The sequence below is a fragment of the Monodelphis domestica genome, chromosome 1, assembly GCF_027887165.1.
Source record: "Monodelphis domestica isolate mMonDom1 chromosome 1, mMonDom1.pri, whole genome shotgun sequence".
Classification (NCBI taxonomy): domain Eukaryota; kingdom Metazoa; phylum Chordata; class Mammalia; order Didelphimorphia; family Didelphidae; genus Monodelphis; species Monodelphis domestica.
Genome location: NC_077227.1, coordinates 749420901 through 749442034, shown reverse-complemented (window position 1 = coordinate 749442034; position 21134 = coordinate 749420901).

Genomic DNA, 21134 nt, shown 5'->3' with positions numbered 1-21134 from the left:
ATAAAATACAGAGATAGGGCACAGTGGGTAAGGGTATTGGATCCAGAGCCAGGAAGAGCTGAATGCAAACCCTGCCATAGACACTTTCTGGCTGGGTAATCAATCATTGGCAAACTCTCAGACTCAGTCTCCTTATCCATAATATGGGTATAGCAATAGCATCTACTTCCCAAGGTTATTGTGAAGATGAAATGCAAAGTGCTGTGCAAACTTTGAAGTGATACATGAATGGAATTCATCATCATCATCATCATCATCATTGTGTAAAGATTAAATTTAACTCTCCCTGATTGTAAAAATTAAATTAACTATCTTGCCAATTTTTAGGTTTAATCACCAAAAGTGTAAGCACCCTACTTAAAAGTTGAGTGGGGAGATCTGTCCATTTTTAGATTTAATCACCAAAGTGTAAACATCCCATTCACACTTGAGTGGGGGAGGTCTGTGACCCACGTGTGTAATAGTGGGTGATGGATCAGAATTAAACTGACTGCCCCGGGCAGTCCTAAAGCAAAGCTTCAACTGTGATTTGTAGAGGCAAAATTAAGGGAAGGCACAGGAAGTGATGCAAAAGAAAGGTCTTTAAAAGGGAGTTACAACTTCCTGTGATACAGTGCTTCATCTTTTAGAGTTGAGAGTGGAGAAGAATCTGCTGGCTGGACCTGAGACCCTGTTCCTGATGAGACTGTTCATAAATCTCTTCCTTTGGACTGACACATGGTGAGTGAAAAGGCTGATTCCTTTTCTGGATAAACTAGCCTCAGGAGAGACCTACCTCTTGAGAGAGAGACATCCTCAGGTCCTCGGCTTTGCTGAAGCCTCTCCAGATAAATTAACCCTCTCTGCCTGGATTGAGCCAGGGGCTGGGAGTAAATTACTTAGTGCTTAGGCTAGATATCTTACCCTAACCTCTCTCTGATTTTTCTAACTTCACTCTTTCTATATTGTGTAAATAAATTGTAAATAAGTCTCTTTGGAATGAATATAAATTCCTGGTGACCCTATTTTCAATATAATCCAGTACAACCCTTTTATATAATAAATACCCCCCCCCCTCGTAATCATCTTTGTTATTCTTCTTTTGCTTACTCCCTGTGTGATGTTGGGCAAATTACTTTACCTTTTCAGGCCTTCACTTCTGGAAAATTGGGATTGGATTAGATCATCTCTAAGGTCTGTTTTTATACTAAATAGAATTATTTTATGAACCTGTTTCTTCAGAGCAACACTGTGCAGATGGCAGGCAAGTGTTCTTTTTCCCACTTGTGGGGAGAGGTTTGAACCTGTGACTCCACTGGTCCAGGGAACTCCCAGTGAGGAAACACACTTGGTCAGGGCAGCCCAGGATTGGCATTTCTTGGACAACCAGTACAAGGACAGAGAGAGATTGTGAGTCCAAGTTTTCCTTACTCCAGTTCATTTGGGGCTCCATCTCTCTCCCATTTTACAGATGAGGGAACTGAAGCTCTGAGCAGTGATCTGCCAGTCCAGTCACACAGATAGCCAGTGAAGGTAAGCACTAGAATCCGAACCCAGAACTCCAGGCCCATACTTTCATTCCTACACCACTCTGAATCTCAAATGAAACTCATTGGGTGATGAAAACAAGATAGGGGCTGCAATTCAGCCAAGTGCCTGCTTTCTGGACCATTCCTGGCCTGCAGGCTCAATTACAAAAAAAAGGAAAGCCTAGGTACAATCGATTTAAAAAAGATTTCTGTGAGGCAAACATATTTCAACAGAAAATACATCTTCCTGTTTGCAATGTTTGGTTCAGCATAATTAACATGAATAATGCAAGGCAATTTCCTGATAGTTATTATATCTGAGAGCTTGGCAGGATCCTAACTGCCCCCACGGTGGGGCCGGAATGTGAATTGCTCAGGAAGGAGTGGGATGGAGCGAGTTTGATTAAAATGTAATACAGTTTTTGAATTAAAAATATTCAAGGGCTTAACAAAATGACCTTAACACTATTATTTTACACAAAGACATTTGCATAATTGTAGCAATGACATCTTTTTAAAAATCCCCCCTGGATCGATAGGCTCCCACATTGCCCAGAGAGCCAAGTAACTCTTTCATTCCTAGCCTAACTTTTCCCACTAGTCAACGATGGAATGAATGACCTTCTGAAGGGGGGGGGGAGAGAAGGGAGGGAAGAATCTCTGAAGCCCAGAATTCAGGCTAATCTGGTCCAAGGCCTCCTGGGAAAGGGATGCCTTCCCATCACCCCCTGAGAAGTGGTCAGTCAGTCTGTCGGAAGAGCAACAGCGAAGGGGAAACCAGAAGCTCTCAGGGCAACTCATTAAACTTTGGGACAGTGAGAAAGTTTTCATAACATTAAACCTGATTTTATCTCTTCTAATCATTCCTCCTAGTTGGAACCAAACATGTCTCTTTATCTTCCTGGTATCAGACCCCAAACACTTCATGGGTCCCAACTTAGAACCAAAAGGGAAGTTAGAAGTCACCATGGCCAGCTCCCTCGTTGTACAGAAAGGGAAAGTGAGGCATCAAGAGGTCAAGGGACTTACTCAACATCACACAGCTATTTAGTGGTAGATTTGAATCCAGGTCTTCCTGACCTCAAGCCCAATTCCCTCTCCACTGCATCGCACAGCTCAGCTTAGAAGACAGATCTGTTTCTCTCTTCTTCACTACCTTCCCCTCCTAACACAAAGGTTCTCTTTTTCAGGTGAAACATTCCTGGTTCTTTCAGATTCCTGATTCATGCCTGGTACACGGCATACTTCAGAGGCTCTTCAGTATCCTGGCTGCCCTTATCTGGAACCACTTTAACTTCTTTTTCTCAAAAAGAGAATAATAGGAGACCTTGCAGACATTTTGTTTGTTCCATATAACTTTTCTCTTTGTCTTGTGTGGGCTTTCATTGAGTTGGTCAGTTAATATTGGAGGGGTTGGGACAGTGAGGTGGCTTACTGGAAAGAGAGCCAGTCTTGAAGTTGAAAGGTCCTGGGTTCAAATCTAACCTCAGATGCTTCCTAGCAAGTCACTTAACCCCAAATGCTATGGCCTTATTTCTTTTTTGCCTTGGCACCAATAATACAATGTTGATTTTAAGACAAAAGGTAAGGGTTTTAGAAAAATATATATATTTGAAGAGTCTCTACCATGAGCAGAATTGAGGCTTTAGTGGGGACAGAGGTACAGTCTTGAAGCAAAGAAGACCTGATCCACAGCCCCACCTCTGAAACACTGGCTGTATGACCCTGGTCAAGTCCCTTATCCTCTCAGAGACCCCAGCAACTCTATTAAGAATATCAGTTGGTAAGAAGGTGTTGACCTCCACATTCTCAAAAATAAAACAAAACCCTTCACATCATCTGCCTATCCCTGTTAGCAAGATCATCAGATATTCCTTCTGTCCTTTGTGGCTAAATGCCTTGAGATGGGGATTGACAATAGGGGACTCTACTTCTTTTCCTCCCAATAGTTTCTTAATTCTCTATAGCTGAATTCTAATCTCATCACTCAAGTGAAACTGTTCTTTCCAAAATACTAGTGACCTCTTAATTGATAAATCTATCTGCCTTTTCTGCATCCTTCTTCTCTTCTCTGCAGGCTTTGACCCTGTTGATTTCTTCTGGTTTTCCTCCTACTTATCTGACAGCTCCTTTTCCTCATTTGCTGGATCTTTAAATTTGTGTGTCCCAAAGGGCTCTGTCCTGGGTCTTTTTTCCCCTCTATACTATTTCATTTAATGATCCCTTCCTCTTCCTCCCTCCCTCCCTCCCTCCCTCCCTCCCTCCTTCCTTCCTTCCTTCCTTTCTTCCTTCCTTCCTTCCTTCCTTCCTTCCTTCCTTCCTTCCTTCCTTCCTTCCTTCCTTCCTTCCTTCCTTCCTTCCTTCCTTCCTTCCTTCCTTCCTTCCTTCCTTCCTTCCTTCCTTCCTTCCTTCCTTCCTTCCTTCCTCCCTTCTTCCTCCCTTCCTTCCTCCCTCCCTCCCTTCCTCTTCTTCCCTCCCTCCTTCCTTCCCTCCCTTCCTCTTCCTCCCTCCTTCCTTCCCTCCCTTCCTCTTCCTCCCTCCCTCCTTCCCTCCTTCCCTCCTTCCTTCCTTCCCTCCTTCCTTCCTTCCTTCCTTCCCTCCCTCCTTCCTTCCTTCCTTCCTTCCTTCCTTCCTTCCTTCCTTCCTTCCTTCCTTCCTTCCTTCCTTCCTTCCTTCCTTCCTTCCTTCCTTCCTTCCTTCCTTCCTTCCTTCCTTCCTTCCTTCCTTCCCTCCTTCCCTCCTTCCTTCCTTCTCTCCTTCCCTCCTTCCCTCCTTCCTTTCTTCCTTCCTTCCTTCCTTCCTTCCTTCCTTCCTTCCTTCCTTCCTTCCTTCCTTCCTTCCTTCCTTCCTTCCTTCCTTCCTTCCTTCCTTCCTTCCTTCCTTCCTTCCTTCCTTCCTTCCTTCCTTCCTTCCTTCCTTCCTTCCTTCCTTCCTTCCTTCCTTCCTTCCTTCCTTCTTCTTCCTTTCCTCATCAGCAATGTTTTATTTTTTCCTAGTTACATACAACAATGGTTTTTGACATTTATTTTTCAACAGTTCCGCATTCTCTTCCTCTCTTTCTCTCTCCTCCCCCTCTCTGAGACAGCAAGCAGTTTGATCTGGGTAATACATGTGCTAGCATACAAAATATAGTACCATATCCATCATGTTCTGGAAGAAGACACATTAAAAATCTTTGAAAAAGTAAAGTGAAGGATAGTCTTCTTTGATCTGCATTCATACGCCATCAGTTCTTTTTCTTGAGGTGGACTGCATCTTTCATCATAAGTCCTCTGGGATTGTTTTGTCAGCTGGTGATTTCATCCGCTCCCAAGGATTCAACTGTCATCTCTATGCTGGTGATTTTCAAATCTATCATCCAGCTCTAACCTCTTTACTCACTTCCAGGCTTGCATCTCCAACTGTCTACTAGAAATCTCAGACCCAGATGTCCCATAGAAAGCTGAAACTCAACATTCCCCAAATTGAACTCATTATTATGCCCCTGCCTAAACTTCACTGTTACTGTTGAGGGCATCACTTTTTTCCCAGGACTCCCGGCTCTCAACCTTGGATGTCATCCACAATTCCACACTATCTTTCAACTGCTTCCCTCCTGCCACCATATCCAAGCTTGTTGCCAAGGGCTGCTGATTTCACCTTTGCAATATCTTCTCTCCTCTGACATTGCCCCACTCTAGGAGAGGCCTTCATTGCCTCACTCCTGGTAACAGCCTATGGATGAGGCTGCCTTCCTCAATTCTCTCCACATTCTAATTCACCCTCCATTCAGCCATTAAAGTGATTTTCCTAAACTGCAGGTCTGATTGTATCATCCTTCTACTCAATGAAGCCCAGCAGCTCCCTATTGTCTCTGGGATCCAATGCACAGTCTTCTGTTTGGCATCCAAAATATTTCATAATCCAGCTCTCTCCCCTACCAGTCTTGTACCCCCCCCCCCATCCAGTCTTCTTACTCTTCTATTTTCACTGCATACTTTTTAGTCCATTTGAAACTCTGGCCTCCTTGGCAATTCCATGAATAAGATGCTCCATCTCTTGGCTCAGGGCATTTTCTCTAGCATCCTCGATGTCTCCTCACATCCACTTTCTGTGCCTTCCTTTGAGGCCTGATCGGAAGCCCATCTCTTCTCAGATCCCCATTCCTGGCAGTGCCTTTTCTTTGCTGATTATTTCCTGTTTTCCTCTGTGGGGTTGGTTCATTCACAGAGATTGTCTTTTGTTTTATATTTTATTTGATCATTTCCAAGCATTATTCGTTAAAGACAAAGATCATTTTCTTTTCCTTCCCCCATCCCCCATAGCCGAAGCGTAAATCCACTGGGCATTAGATGTTTTCTTGATTTGAACCCATTGCCATGTTGATAATATTTGCATTAGAGTGTTCATTTAGAGTCTCTCCTCACAGAGATTGTCTTTTATTTTTATTTGTATCTCCAGAGTTTAGCATAGTACCTGGCACATAGTAGGCAGCTTGTTGACTGTCAGTCCTGTGTTTGTGGAAGATGCTTCCTTACCTAGGAGTTCCCTATGGAATCACTGGTCTAGTTCCAATATGCTCTGTGTATAGGATCTTGGGAGTCGATCCATGAATCATCTACACTATATACAATTTTGTCCCCATGAAAGAAAATTCAATATATAAAACTCTGGATCTTAAAAGAGATAAATCATGGCGGCCCATTCAATTAATCTGCAACCCTTTTCAAAGCCCCTACTCTGATTTGCAAACTCCACTAGCAAATTTAAACTATTTTGATTAATGAAAAAAAGAAATCAATTTGTGCTGAGTCAGCCCCCAGCTGCCCAAACGCCTCTACTGGACAGACTTCTGATGTGTTTACAACTCTTGGCAAGGCTTGCCAGCTCTAACATCTGCTGGTCGTTCTTCTGATGCCCTGGCTCCTCATCACACGCTGCCTCGTAGAGTTATTGGGGCATTTGCTCATGTCCTTTAGCGGACTGAAAGCTCCCCAAGGTCAAGGATCTCCTCTCCTTCATCCCTGCGTCCCTTTCAGAGCCCGGGGCCTTGTACACGCTTTTGCAGACGTTGACGTCTTTCCAGAAACGGGCTCGTTCTGGAGCCAGAGAAGCTGCTCTGCTCCCCCAGAGTCCTCCAGAGTCTGGGTTCTTTGGAGAGGACCTGCTGAGTTGGGAAGGCTTCGGGTGGGGACCCACCGATGGGCCGTTGTAGGTCAGTGAGCTTCAAGACGGTGAACATTTCCCAAGAGGTTGGAGTCCACTAGGGTAGAGAGTGAGGCAGAAGTCAACACTGGTCGATTTCTGACCCCACCTCTTTGGAACAGCCAGTGGAGTGGCAGGGCGATGGACGGGATTTCCCCCTCCTGCTGCTGAGTCATAGGATGGAGTCATCCATCCACATGGTAGGGCTTCAGTGGGATCTTCTCTCTTCCTTTCCAGGCTGTAGCACTAGTGGCTGCTCACACGCGGCACTGCCGGGGAGGACCTCACATGCAGACTTCTACTTGGGTTCCTCTTGTTGAACATGGGTGACCGGGTAGATAGGCCAAGAGAGGTCTTTTCCACCTCCAGCCTTGTCAAGCAGTTCATGAAATAAGAAGTCGGGGACTCTGGGGACTGCCCAGGAAGAGGGCGATTGGAATCCCTTCTCATAATGCTTCCACCAGGGGGATGAGCTCGTGCAGCATCCTTAATTATCTGAATATTTGGACCTTGGGTGGCTCACGTGGGCAGCGGAGGGTCCGTGTGAGGGATAAATGTCCCCTCAGCAAGTCCTACAAAGGATTTTAGGCTGCAAGTCAAAATGATCTGGGAAAACAGAATGGGTGATGGGTGATGCGGCACCGTAGTTTAAGGATCGGTCGGTTCCTACCGATGACGCTTCTGTATTTTAAATGCTTCTTTAATTTGTGGCTGAGGAACTAAATAACCAACTTATGCCCATTTCGGTTTGGGCATTGTATCTTTCTAGCTTGTTGTTGGGGCTGACTGGGATTTTGTTGGCAAAGATACTGGAGTGGTTTTCCATTTCCTTCTCCAGCTCACTTTATAGATGAGGAAACTGAGGCAAACAAGGTTAAGTGACTTGCCCAGGGTCACCCAGCTAGTAAGTAGAGGAGGTCAGGCTCGAACTAGATCTCCCTGGATGAGTGCTTTATCCACTGCACGACCTCCCTGCCCTATTCATCTCATTTGAGGCAGCCCTATACTGAGGCAAACCTAAGCTTTAAGAGTTTCCTTGAGGTTCCAGGATGGGAGCAGGCTGGGCCAGAAGAGCTTGGGTCTTCTTCCTTTGGGGTCAAGTCCCTCAGGGGATGTGGACCCAGAGCTGGGTTCCTCGAGTAGTGTAAAAATGGAAATTTGAACCCCAGACTTCAATTTAACTGTTACAGTAGGAGAGGGTATTCCTCTCCCCCTCCATTCCTCAGTACTATGGATTTTCATGTAAAATGCACCACACATTAGGGCCTGGGAAGCGTTTATGAGGTATCTGCTTCCTCCAGGGTTCTAGCTCCTGGCCAAGTCCCAGATAGAGATGGCCTTTAGGAGTTTCCTAGGGCTGCAGGTTATTATCATTTTCTCCAAGTCATTTCAAGGGGAAGCAGAGGGAAAATGGGTCCCTGAATAAGCAACAGCTACATAGAAGAAGACTCCAAAGGTCAGAGAAATTCAGTGAATGGTTTCACAGCTACCATGGAGGCAAGACTCGAACACAAGACTTCTCAGTCCACAATCATTTCTGCATCTCCTAAGGGGTTAAAATTAGTTTAAAACTCCATCTTCCTTTGGAAAGTCAACTTTAAAGGAAAGCTATTAGTGATTCCTGGCACTCTGCTCCGACCTTAAATATTAACTTATTATTACAAATAACGGTAATCCTCTGCTCAAGCCGGCTTCTGATGCCTCGTCACGGGTGGAGGTGACCCCGGGCTCTCCAAGGCTTTGCCAGCAGGACTCGAGCTCTGCCAGGTCTGGCTGAGTAGCCGACTATGGGCACTGCGCCCGTCCCAGCATTCCAGGGTCTCGGAGCTGGAAGGAATCGGCTTCGTGGTCTGAGGTCGCCCGCTAAGATCGGAGGCTCATCCTTGGATCGTCTAGAAGACGACAGAGAAGGAGTCTAGATGTCTAGAGAAGCCATCTAGAAGGAGACAGAGAGAGAGAGGGAGGGAGGAAGGGAGGGAAGGAGAGTCAGACAGAGAGACAGAGAGGGAGGGAAGAATTAGGGAGGAGGAATACAATGGAATAGAGCAGAATGGGGAAGATAAGAGTTTACACACAACGGAACAAAGCAGAAGGAGAATATGAGGCTATCTGCAGAGGGAACAAGCCTGAGACCATGACTGATGTCCCAAGTTCGACTTCTGCGACTTCAGAAGGAGGGGTGGCCTTCTTCCTTCAAGGAAACAGTGACAGGAAGCTCAGGACAGAATCTGGGCAGAGTTGTTTTTAGCAGAATGGCAGCAAGAAGCTTGAACCAGCAATTCTTATCAATAAAATAAACACAATACAAAGCCCTTAAATGTAGTGGAGAGGATCAGGAAAGACTTCAAATAGAAATAAGGTGGTGCTTGAGCTACAACTCATTGATTTATATTTTAACAACCCTTACTTTCCATCTTAGAATTGATATCATGCCTTGGTTCCAAGGCAGATCTTTAAAGGCTGGACAATTGGGATAAATGACTTGTCCAAGGTCACACAGCTAGGAGATGTCGGAGGCCAGATTTGAACTCAGGACCTACCTTCTCTAGGCCTGGCTCTCTATCTACTGACCCCCCCCCCAGCTCCCCCCCGCCCCCCAACTGCATTTTAGACACACCACTTTGACAGCCCAGTGGAAGCTAAACCAGAGGGCGAGAGACTGAGGCAGGCATATTGATTCTAAGACAGGGTTTACAAAAATAAATAAATAAAATGCTGCTCTGGCCCTGCCACTCTCCCCGCCTCCATCGCTTCACCGAGTCCTCATTTCTTTACAAATGTTGGCATCTCTGTTTGGCTTTTAAAGCCCTTCCTAGCCTTCCCTTTGGACCTTTCTGATCCCCTCCATGTAGTCTGCTATGATGCAGTGCCGCTGGCCTCCTTCAGCCTCCAGACTTGGCATTTCCCTGGCTGCCTCCCATGCGTGAAGTGCGCTCCCTGCTCATTTTCCACCTGGCTTCCCTAGATTTCTTCAGCCCCCCCCCCTCAAATCCCAGTAAGCCTTCCATAGTCCTCCTTAATCTTCACTTTCCCTCTGAGACTATCTCCAATTAATTCTGTTTACATCTTGTTTATGGAGTCGTTTGCATGTTGTTTCCCCATTGGAATGGGAATGATTCCAAAGTGGAGCTGGTTTTCTGCCTTTCTTTGTAGGCCGGGTGCCTGGCACACAGTAGGCACTTAATCAATGCATCTTGATTTGATAAAGAGCTTTTCTCACAAAATCCTAGAGGGGGGCAAACCAAGTGTTATTCGTTTCCATTTCACAGATGAAGTAATGGGCTCTGAGATGGTAAGTGACTGCTCAGAGTCTGTTAAATGGCAACATGAGGATTCGAATCCAGGACTTTTGCTTCTGATCAGAGCCTCACTTTCCTCATCTGTCAAACTGGAAGATTTCTAAGATCCCTGCTCTCCTTACAATGGTGTGAAGCACCAGGAGTGAATCCCCGCCCAGGCCCTGAGCCTTCCACCCTCTGCGTTCCGTTGAAGGTTGGGGATCTGCCTCTCCCTTTATAGACCGATGCTGGAAGCCTGCATTGGAGGGGAACTCAACGTGCCCGGGAGGAAGCTTGAACATCCTCAATGTGGGTTTAGGAATAATCAACCGCTTCGAACAGCCACTTCTCTGCTGAGCGACATGGGCTCCCCTTGTTTCCTCCCCACTCTCTGTGCAGTCAACCCGGATTCCACTGCAGAGTTCTAAATGAGGAACCACTTAGAGGAAATGGCAGGCGCTGATCGGAAGGGAGAGGATACTGACGTCCTGGTCAACAGGGGACGCCCGTGTCCGGGGCGGCCCTCCTGGGGGGAGATGAGGGATGGGCAGTTTGCTTTCTTCCGGTGGGCGTTGCGAGCAGCCCGAAACCACTCACTCACGGAATGGGGGACACGGCCGTCCTGCTGGGAGACCTCGGAGATGCTCCGCTCTGAATTGTATCGTTCAGAAAAAAGCTCTCAACCTCCATTGGCCAAGACGAGGAAACGAGGCCTTTTCTCTCCTTTCCGAAAGCCAGAGATCCTCCACTCTTCCACCGCCGGAGACTGGAGGATCCACAGAAAAGAGAACGTAGAGCTGGGAGCGTTTTTAGAACGTGCGACTCTCGGAGCTGGGAAAGACTCTTTGGGCTAGAAAGGACTTACACAGGGCATGCAGGATGACAGCAAAAGAGGAGAGCCTGAGCTCCTCCGGTCAACCTCCTCATTTTACAATTCAAGAAACGGAGATTCGGAGAGGTGAAACGACTTGACATGACTTGAACTCAGATTCTCAGCCTCCAGAATCAGCGCCCTTTTCTACATCACACCGTCCATGGCCTTAAAAGTGCATTTGGGGGCAGGTGAGTGGCTCAGTGGATAGAGATCCAGACCTGAGTTTTAACAAAGAGTGATTTTTAGAGGCAGACATCGATGCCTGGACGTCTGAAGCCCCGGGGTTTCATTTTAAAATTAAACTTAAATTAACTTTATGAACTAAATTAACATATAAATATTATAATATATATTTATTCTATTATAATTTATTATAATAAATATAAATAAATATAAAACTAAATTAAACTTAAAATTAATATCTTCAACAAGTGTTTGTACTAAATGATGAAGAGGCTGGTCCATTGAGAGGCTGAAGGCTCCATTCATTCCTTTCATCACTCGCAGAGTAGCTGGAGAAGGCATAGAGATGCCCTTGATACATGCTTGTTGGGAAGGAAGCATGGTCCCGTGGAAAGCGTCTCAGACTGTTAGTCTGAAGCCCCAGTTTGAGATAGAACTTTTCTGTCGCTTAGCTGTGTGACTTTGGATAAGTCACTTTCAAGTCCCAGTTTCTTAATCTGTTAAATGGGAGTTTTATTCTGGATGCTTCCTTTGAGTTCTAACAATATATGAGGTGTCAGCCTATGGCTCTCTCAGGGAAAGAGCTCTCATGAGATTTGCAGACTTAGGGCTGGATTTGGGATTCATCACTCACTTTGGGTTCGAAGGTCCTGAGTCAGGAATCTGAAACAACAGGACCCAATTATGGAGTACCCAGGCAACCTCTGCACTATTCCTTGAGTCTACACCTTCCTCTCCATTTTAACAGCCATCTTTCTAGTTTAGACCCTTCTCTCCTCTTGCCTGGACTATTGCACTCATCCCCATAATTGTCATATTGACATAATTGATATAATTGTCAGATTGGTCTTGCTAAAGCAGTCTGATCACATCATCTCCCTTTTCCCTTTCAGAAGTGACTGTGGCTCTTTTTTGCCTCCAGGGTAAACTATAAGCTTCTTCTTGACTTCTAAAGTCTTTCTCTATCTGGTCTTGCCTGATTTTCTTGATTTATTTTACATTCTTCTTCTTCACGGGAGATAGGAACGGAATGGGAAAAGGAAAAACATTTTTATTAAATGTCTGCTCTGTACAAGGCTCTGTGCTAAGCAATTTACAAATATCTCATTTGATTCTCACAACAATCCTGTGAAATAAGTGCAGTTATTACAGTTGAGGAAACTGAGGCAAACAGGTTAAAGGACCCTACCCAGGGTCCTTCAGTTAGTGAACATCTGAAGTTGGCACTCTATGTTCTAACCAAAGCATTCTGTTTTCTGATCATTGTAGACTGTATTGTATCTCCCATCTGTCTTTGCATAATCCTTCCTTCATTCCTTGTATCTTCTCCTTTCCTGCATCTACTTCACATAATACCCATTTCTCTTTATTTCATTATTTTATAATCATTTAAAAATTCATCTTTCATTTTGTTTTTAATCAACAAGCATTTATTTCCCCTCTCTCTTACCCTTCTCCCATTTAAAAGAAAATAAAAAGGAAAACACAACCCTTGTAAAAAATATGTGACTGAGCACAATCCATTCCCACATTGCCCCTGCCTCCAAAATAGATGCCTGGGTTTGCATGTTGACTCCATCATTTCTCTGTGAGGAGGCATATGGCAGTGCTCAACCTTAGTCCATCCTCTCTCTCTCTCTCTCTCTCTCTCTCTCTCTCTCTCTCTCTCTCTCTCTCTCTCTCTCTCTCTCTCTCTCTCCTCCCTTTTGTGACTAAATTACTCAAGAAGGTCATCAGTAATTGGTCCTGTCACTTCTTTTTCTCTGCTTTCTTCTTAAATCTCCATAGTATGACTTAAACTTACTAATGCTCTCTTCCTTGGCAAATGAAATGGCCTTTTCTCATTCTTCATTCTCCTTGATCTCCAAGCAGCCTTTGGTGATGCCCATTCCATTCTTCTCTTTCCTGGTACCACTCTTGCCTGGCTCATCATTCTTCAGTCTCCACTGCTGGATCTTCTTCCAGTTTACATCAGCTAATTCTGGGTTCCCACAACTTCACCCCCACACCCCCCCCCAGGTTTTGTCCTGGATCCTCTTCTCTTTTCCCATACTATTTCATCTGGTCACACCATTCATTCCCATCAATCTGATTATTATCTCTATTCAGAAAGTCTATGTAGACTCTCAGATCTACTTGTCTAGCCCCACCCTCTCTGAAAAACTCGAGTCTTTCTTCTCCAACTGCATATTGTACATTTCAAACTGGACATCCCATAGACATCTTCAACTCAATGTATCTAAAATAGAACTCATTATCTTTTCTTCCAAACCCTTCTCTCTTTCTAATTTCTTCATTAGTGTCCAGGGTAGAATGATCCTCTTAGTCACCTAGGCTCGCCACATAGACTTCCTCTTTGCCTTCTCACACTGTAAAGGTTAAAATTATAGTTGAGACTTAATGTAATAATTATATTTGGTTACCATGGATTTTATTTATAAAATCTTAATGAAATACCCAAACTCAGCTGGAAATTTAATGGTGATTTAATTGATATAGTGGAGGAGATTAAGAAGATGGAAGAAGGAAGGGGCTAGTACCAGGCAGGAAGATTAGGAGATCTAGAAAGTAAAGTTTTGAGTGTGAAGGAGGAAAGAATCAGCCTGACCTCCAAAGGGGCTCAGCTAAGATGCCCAAACCTGAATCAGCTCAAGGGCAAAACTCACCACCAACACTCCAAGATGTCAGAATGCCTAGCACACTCTCAGCCAGAGTCGCCTCTCCAGGGAAAGAGGAAGAGAGAGGAAGTGACGTGCCTTATATGGATGGTTTTACGTCACTTTCCTGCATCTCATCTATACCAATGGTCGCTTAGCTTGACTTAGGACAGCCCAAGGGTCTGTCTGTTTTTTCTGCACATGTCTGTTGAAGGCCATTTCCTCAGATAATTAAATCTTGAGTTTGATGCAGAACTTCCTAATCTTGTTAAACTAAGAAGGGTGGAGAAATTCAGAGTTTCCAAGACCTGATTCTGTTATTCCAAGTATCTCCATGGTTAATGATTTGGAAATAGCTAAATCAGATCTTCTAAAGTACAGTCTGATTAGGGTAGAATAGTTTAAAAATTCACAACTCCATCTCATCTACTCTTTAACCAGTTGTCTCATTTCTACCTTTGTAACATCTCTTGTTTACTCTCCATTTTCTCCTCTGACACTGTCACAACTCTGGTGTGTAATGATGGCCTAATGTAATAAATAGCTTGCTGAGGGTCTCTCTACCCCAAGTCTATCCCACTCCAGTCCTCCATCCATTTAGCCCTCAAGATGATCTTTCTAAGGAACAGTTCTGACATGTCATCTCCCTCCTCAAGAAACCATAGTGGCTCCCTATCATCTATTCCTATAGTTTTTATGATAGTAAAAAAAGTTTCCTGTATGCAGGTTCTTTTTAGTACTTTTAGGCATAAAAAAATAAACCCACTGTACTTTGTCAAGTACTTTCTTCTACACTGAGATAATCATGAGATTTTGAGCTGTTTTATTGTTAATATGATCTATTATATTTTTCTGATGTTGAATCATCTATGGATCCCTGGTATAAATTCCACTTGACCATAAAATATTTTCTTGGACAAATTGCCATGTTTGGTTTGATCGGATTTTGTTGAAAAGTTTTGAGTTGATATTCATGAATGATATTGATCTATAGTTTTCCTTCTGTGTTAGATATCTTTCTTTGTTTTAAGCAGCAGGGCTATGTTTGCCTCATGAAAGGATCCTGTTAGGTCACTTCTCAATTTTTGAGAGGAATTTGTGAAATATGGATACTACCAGGTCTTAAAAAATCTGATACTGTTCTTATCAGCTCCAGGAGTACTTTCTTTGATTGTTCCTTTACAGCTAAATTGAATTCCTTTTCTAAGATTGAGCTATTTAAACTCTTTATGTGGTCTTCTGATAGTTTGGATATTTTATATTTTTGAAAATATTGCTTTTGTGTTTCAGTTTCTAAGCATATAATTATATTATATTATGTTATGATTAAAAAATATTCTGTGATCAAGTATGTGGCTCAATGGATAGAAAGCCAGGCCCAGGGTTCAAATTTGAACTCAGACACTTAGCTGTGTGATCCTGGGCAAATCACGTAACCTCTATTGCCTAGCCTTTACTGTACTTCTGCTTTAGGACCAATACTTAATGTTGATTCTAAGACAGAACTTAAGGGCTTAAAAAAATTCTGGTTTTTATTGTGATTTAACTTGCTCACTTGGTGTTTGATTAATTAATGTTTTGCCTATTTCTTTTTTTAATCAAATTATATACTTTTATTAGTCTTTTCAAAGAATTAGCTTTCAATTTTATTTATAATTTCTATAGTTTGGGGTTTTCCAAATTATCTCTATCTCAATTAATTTTTAATATCTTTTCCTTTTACAGATTTCAGATTTGTTTATTTGTTGCTTTCTAATTTTTAAAATGCATATATTCAATTCCTTAATTCTATTTTTTATCTTTTCTATTTTGTTGTTTTATGTTTGTAGGGAAATGATTTTTCTCCACGAGAACTGCTTTAATTGCATTCCAGAAATGCTGGAATGCCATTTTATCATTATCACTTTCTTTTATATATGTTTTGCCCACTCATTATTTAATATTTTATTCTCATCTTCATTTGGGTCTGTGTATTTTGTTTGTGAACCCTGAACCAATTGCTATTTTTATTGCATTATGGTCTGGAAAGGATGTATTAAATATTTCTGTTTTTTTTTTTAAACTTGATTTGCAATATCTCTGTGTCCTAACACATGGTCACGTTTTCTAAAAACCCTTACCATCCATCTGGGAATCGATACTGTGTATTGGTTCCAAGGCAGAAGAGTGGTAAGGGCTAGGCAATGGGGGTGAAGTGATTTGCCCAGGGTCACACATCTGGGAAGTGTCTGAGGCCAAATTTGAACCCAGGACCTCCTGTCTCTAGGCCTAGCTCTCTCCACTGAGCTACCCAGCTTCCCCCACATGGTCATTTTTGGTAGAAGTTTCATGTATCTTCCCTTCCCTTCTCTGTGTGTTTGTGTGTGTATATGTATATATATGTGTATATATATACATATTTAGTATTTTGTAGTTCAATTTAGAGGATGCCATAAGTCTTTTAACTCTAATTTTTCTAACAGTTTGCTTAGTCCTGTATTTTCCCTTTTGATTATCTTTCAATTAGATTGATCCAAAAGTGAATGAGTGATCTTGAAGTCTCCCATCATGATTGGTTTACTGTTTATGTCTTCTTGTAGTTCAGATGTTTCCTTAATAAATTTGAATACCAAGGCATTAGGAATGCATAAGTTTATTAATGGTATTGGTTTATTTTCCATGGTTCCTTTTGGCATAATATTTCTGTGTTTATTCCTTTTTTCTTTTTCAAGTGTAGGTTTTGTCAGAGAGTATTATTTCAACTTCTTTTTTTTATTCACTTGATGCATAGTAATTAAAACATGCTCTCCATTTTATTTTCTGCATATTTTTATTTTTAAATGTGTTTCTTGTAAGCAACAGATTATAGGGCTTGTTTTCTTATCCAATTTGCCACCCTTTTTCATTTTGTTGGATTGTTAAACTCCACATTTAAAGTTTTGAGTCAGGTTTATAGTTTCCTCTGTTTATCTCTAATATTGTTTTTTTTTCAAGTTGATTTTTCTTTTTCTTCGGTTATAAACACAGTACTATGTTCCTTTGGTTACTTCATCTTGTAAAAGTGGCCTTATTCTCACTGGGTCTCTTCTCCTCACCCCTCATCCTCCCCTCTCATTTGTTACCCTCTTCACTAGGTGGCTTTGCAATTATTAATTTCTCATTGGCTGCATTACTTTGGGACTTCTCTGACTAATTTTTCCAGCATGTGCCTATTTAGGGCACCTCTCTCTCCTCCAGGCCTCTACTTTCCAGCTTCCTTTTGTCTGTTGTCTCTTTCCATTATATTATAAACTTCTTGGGAGCAGGGACACTGTTTTTCTTTTTTCAAATTCATACCCCAAGTGTTGAGCATGGAGCTTGGCCTTTAATGGGTGCTGATACATCTGATTGATTCATTAATTCTTTTTTCTTTGTGTCTTTTTGTGGTTATATTATTCTCACCTCTTTTATTACTTTCAGTTAGTGGATTCCTCCCTCTTCTCAGCCCCTTCAATTATTCTTGTTAACTTTTTATTTTTTGGTGTTGCTTTCCAGAAAAAAAAATATTTCTCTCACTTGATTTAATATTCTCTCTCTCTCTCTCTCTCTCTCTCTCTCTCTCTCTCTCTCTCTCTCTCTCTCTCTCTCTCTCTCTCTTTCTCTGTCTACTCATTCCCCTCATTTTATGGATAGTACATGACTTTTAATTATCTAATATTTCTCTTTTTTGTATTACTCATGCAATAAAAAGTTCTAAGGTATCCATTTTAGACTTTCCCTTCTAGATAGTTTCTGCAATTGTCTTGTACAGTTTGCTCTGCAGATTCCCATTCTCTAATGCATCTAATTCCCCAAACAATGCCAAATCTTGTAGATGTATCCCTTACTTATTCCCCTCTCCCTGATTATGTAGCCTCCCCTCCCCCATGATCTATGCCATTCCCTTGGTTACCTTTCTTTTCTCATCTGCCTCCAAATCTTCTTTTTGAGTCCATGCCCTTCCACTCCCCTAGGCATCAGTTGTCCTTTAGTCCCAACTATCTCACTCTCATGGTATTATGAATTTTTTTTCAAGCACCATATCCCTCAGACCACACCTAGTGCAAGTCCCCATTTCTCTTCACAGAACATCTCTCTTCACATTCATCAGTGGAATTTCCATTGAGGCAAGGTCTTTCTCTTTCCTTTCACTCTCTATCTCCCTCCCTCCCTTAGAGGATCTTTTCTTCCTGAGATCATAAAGGTCACATTTCCACAATTTTTAGTCTTCTATTTAACCTGGGAACATCACAATTCTCCTCTGCCCAAATGTTTTCCCCTCTTTTATGTACCCTTCCATTTTGCTATGTCATTCCACAAACTACATTGATTCATTTGGGCAGCGAGTTGCCAGATTTTGCCCACAATGTTGCCAGTCTATCTCTTTATTGTGATCTTTACAAGACTTCCTTCTTCACCCCTTTTTCACACATTTAGAAAGAAGTCTCTTATTGGCCTTTCTGCTATCTCTCTATTACCCTTCTACTGTCCTTAGCTGCTACATTTATTCGTTTCTCATGCATTTCTATTGTCCGAGGTGTCTGAGAAAGAAATCATTGCTCTCCTCTCCCTCCCCCCCAATGTTTCAAATACCTCATTATTATTGGGTGCCCATCTGTTTTTCATTTCTAGTTAAGCTCAGATTTCCAGGGAAGGCCATTTTGGGCTCCTCTTTGAGCTCCATTGTCCTCTGGAACGCATTGTTCCATTCCTTCCTGTGTTTTCTAGTGATACAGAATAGTCTTGTGTTATTCAAATTCCTTTTCCTTAGAATTAGTAGTATTATTGGGTCAGATGGTATAGAGAGTTTGGGCCAGCTTCTAATTGCTCTCCAGAATGACCAGAGCCAAAATTGGCAGTCCCAGCAACAGTGCACTTATGGCTCCATTTCCCTTTTTAAATATGGATCATTTTCTAGTTTTGCCAGCTTTGTTCACCTGAGGGATGTGAAATTTCAGAGCTGCTTTGATTTGCAGTTCTCTCATTATTAATGATCTGAAACATTTATTCATTTGGCTGTTGAAAACTTGGACTTCTTCCTTTGAGAGCTTCCTCTTTGTCTCATTTGAAACCACAATCACAAAGGACTTAGCTCCCTTACAAGACTAGCTCATGTGTTGCTCTCCATGGTCCTGGCTGCTATCCTTTATCAGAGTCCAGAGAAGAGTCTGGCTTCTTTCTGGTGGGAGAAGTTGAGGAGAATGGCTGAAGTGTTTATCAGAAAAGATCATTGTGGAGGCAGAAACTTTTTGTTTGTTTGTTTGTTTACATAATAAAGAAAGATGTGACTATTTTTGGATCCTCCCTCAGAAGCAAGAAGACCTAGAAAAGGGCAAGCCTGGTACCTAACCACTCCTATCTTTCTGCTTAGGTTGACTATGCATGTTGAAAGAAGATGATGTCCAAGGTTCTTAAGCACTGGTAACGATGGAAGTTATTTAGGTTTTTTTTCTTCTAAATTTGGATCCAGTCTCAGACGCTTATTAATTGTGCTATCTTAGACAAGTTACCTCTCTCAGCTTCAGTTTCCTAAACTATAAAATGGGGCTAATGACAGCATTCAAGTCAAAGAGATTTGCATCCAATAAGATAATGAATTTAAAGTCCTTTGAAAAGTACTGTATTAATGATAACTCTTACTCTGGTTATTCTCCTTGTGTGTGTTTCCTCTTTCCAAAAAGCCAGAGCTTAGTAGGAGGACAGGTTTTTAATATTTAGTCAAATGATGAATCATTTCCCATGAATCTTTTTTGAGTGTCAGTTACTTCCTACTTCCCCTGGGCCATGACCAGGCTGCCCACATATAAGTGTGTTTGTGACTTTGTTCATCCCTCTCATTGGTCAGATAGTATTCTATCTTTCCCCAGCAGGGTGCTGAAGGAGGCTGCTGCCAGCTGGTACTCCAGCTCTGATTTCTTTCACATACATCTGCCGCATCCTTTCTGAGGAGTCCCTTTGTGACAACAATGGGACCTTTGTGAGAATCTCCTCCGGCTACCTCTGAGGGATGCATCCTGGAGGAGAGAGAGAGAGAGAGAGAGAGAGAGAGAGAGAGAGAGAGAGAGAGAGAGAGAGAGAGAGAGAGAGAGAGAGAGAGAGAGAGAGATGAGTCATTTTCATTTCTGTAGAGTCAAGAAAGTGCTTTTAAGAATTGCCTTGCTTACATTTCAAGTCAGTTGAAAAGGGGTAGGTGTAGTTGCCATGAAGGTACTTACTCATACCCAATAATGGGAGATCTGGGACTTGACTTTGGGATGGTTGCATATCATATGATGCATGATACCATATTATGTAAAAGAAAGAACATTAGGCTAGGAATGAGAGGAAGCAAATTGAGGGATATGATATGACCTAGAGAAGGAAGAGGGATCACCTCATCTAGCCCACTCATTTAATAGATGGGTAAACTGAGATTCAGACAGGGGAAGCAATTGGAATAAGGCCATAAGGGAAGAATAGGAGTTCCAATTCTGGTCTGTTGGTTACAAGTGTGACCTTCAGGCTTCCTGAAGTCTTCCAAAAAGCTGAGTTTTCTTCTTGGCTCTGAGGTGTGTTGGCTGTATCACCTCAATTAATCAGCCAATCAATAACATTAATTGAGGGCTTACTATGTGCCCCATCATGCTTCAAAGAGGGCCAATGACATCACAAGGTGAGTGAATTGGAATTAAGGGAGGCAGATTGGCACAAAGTTGTCAATCTCACTCTCTCTTCCAGAGTCATTGAAGTCCAGTGGCAAGATAAGTCAGAATGTGTGACAAAGACCTCAGATGCAATGAACAGCCTTGGAGACTTCCTTGTCTGGCCAAGCTCTAAGTGCTCCACAGAACCTGCTTCAACTGCTTTTGTGTCTATGGTAATGTCTTGTTTTCATTGCCCATTCCACTGGGGGAATCTTCCCATGTCTAAGGTAGACATCCTCCTAAGTCACTGATGAGTTTGAGGCCCATCAGCTGCCCTCAACCTGGTTTAGCCCAACAACCAAGATGGCACCATGGGGTTGGGGCCTCTGCATGTGCTACAACTTCTTGGAGCCAAAGGTTGAATCACAGGTGGATAAGCAGCTCTGAAAGGGCTCACAGAAGAAGGAAGGCACTGTGCTAAGTGCTGGGGATTCCTGCCTTCAATTCATGATCCAATGAGAAATGTTTCCTCATCCATTTAAGGCATTTGTCATCCTGGCATCATAAACTTCAGAGGGTTGTTGGCAGGAAAAGGAATTGGCAGGCCTTAAAGAACTAGAGAAATGTGGTCCTGTCCTTGTTGATGGTATTATGAGTGCATCATTTAACTCCACTAAACCTCAGTCTCTTCACCTGTGTAATGGACAGATGAGACAGGGTATCTCATAAAGCTATCTTGAGAAAAGTACTGTAAATTGTAAACTGCTGCAGCAAAAGGAGCTCATAATAATGAGGAGTGTGTGTATGTGTGTGTGTGTGTGTGTGTGTGT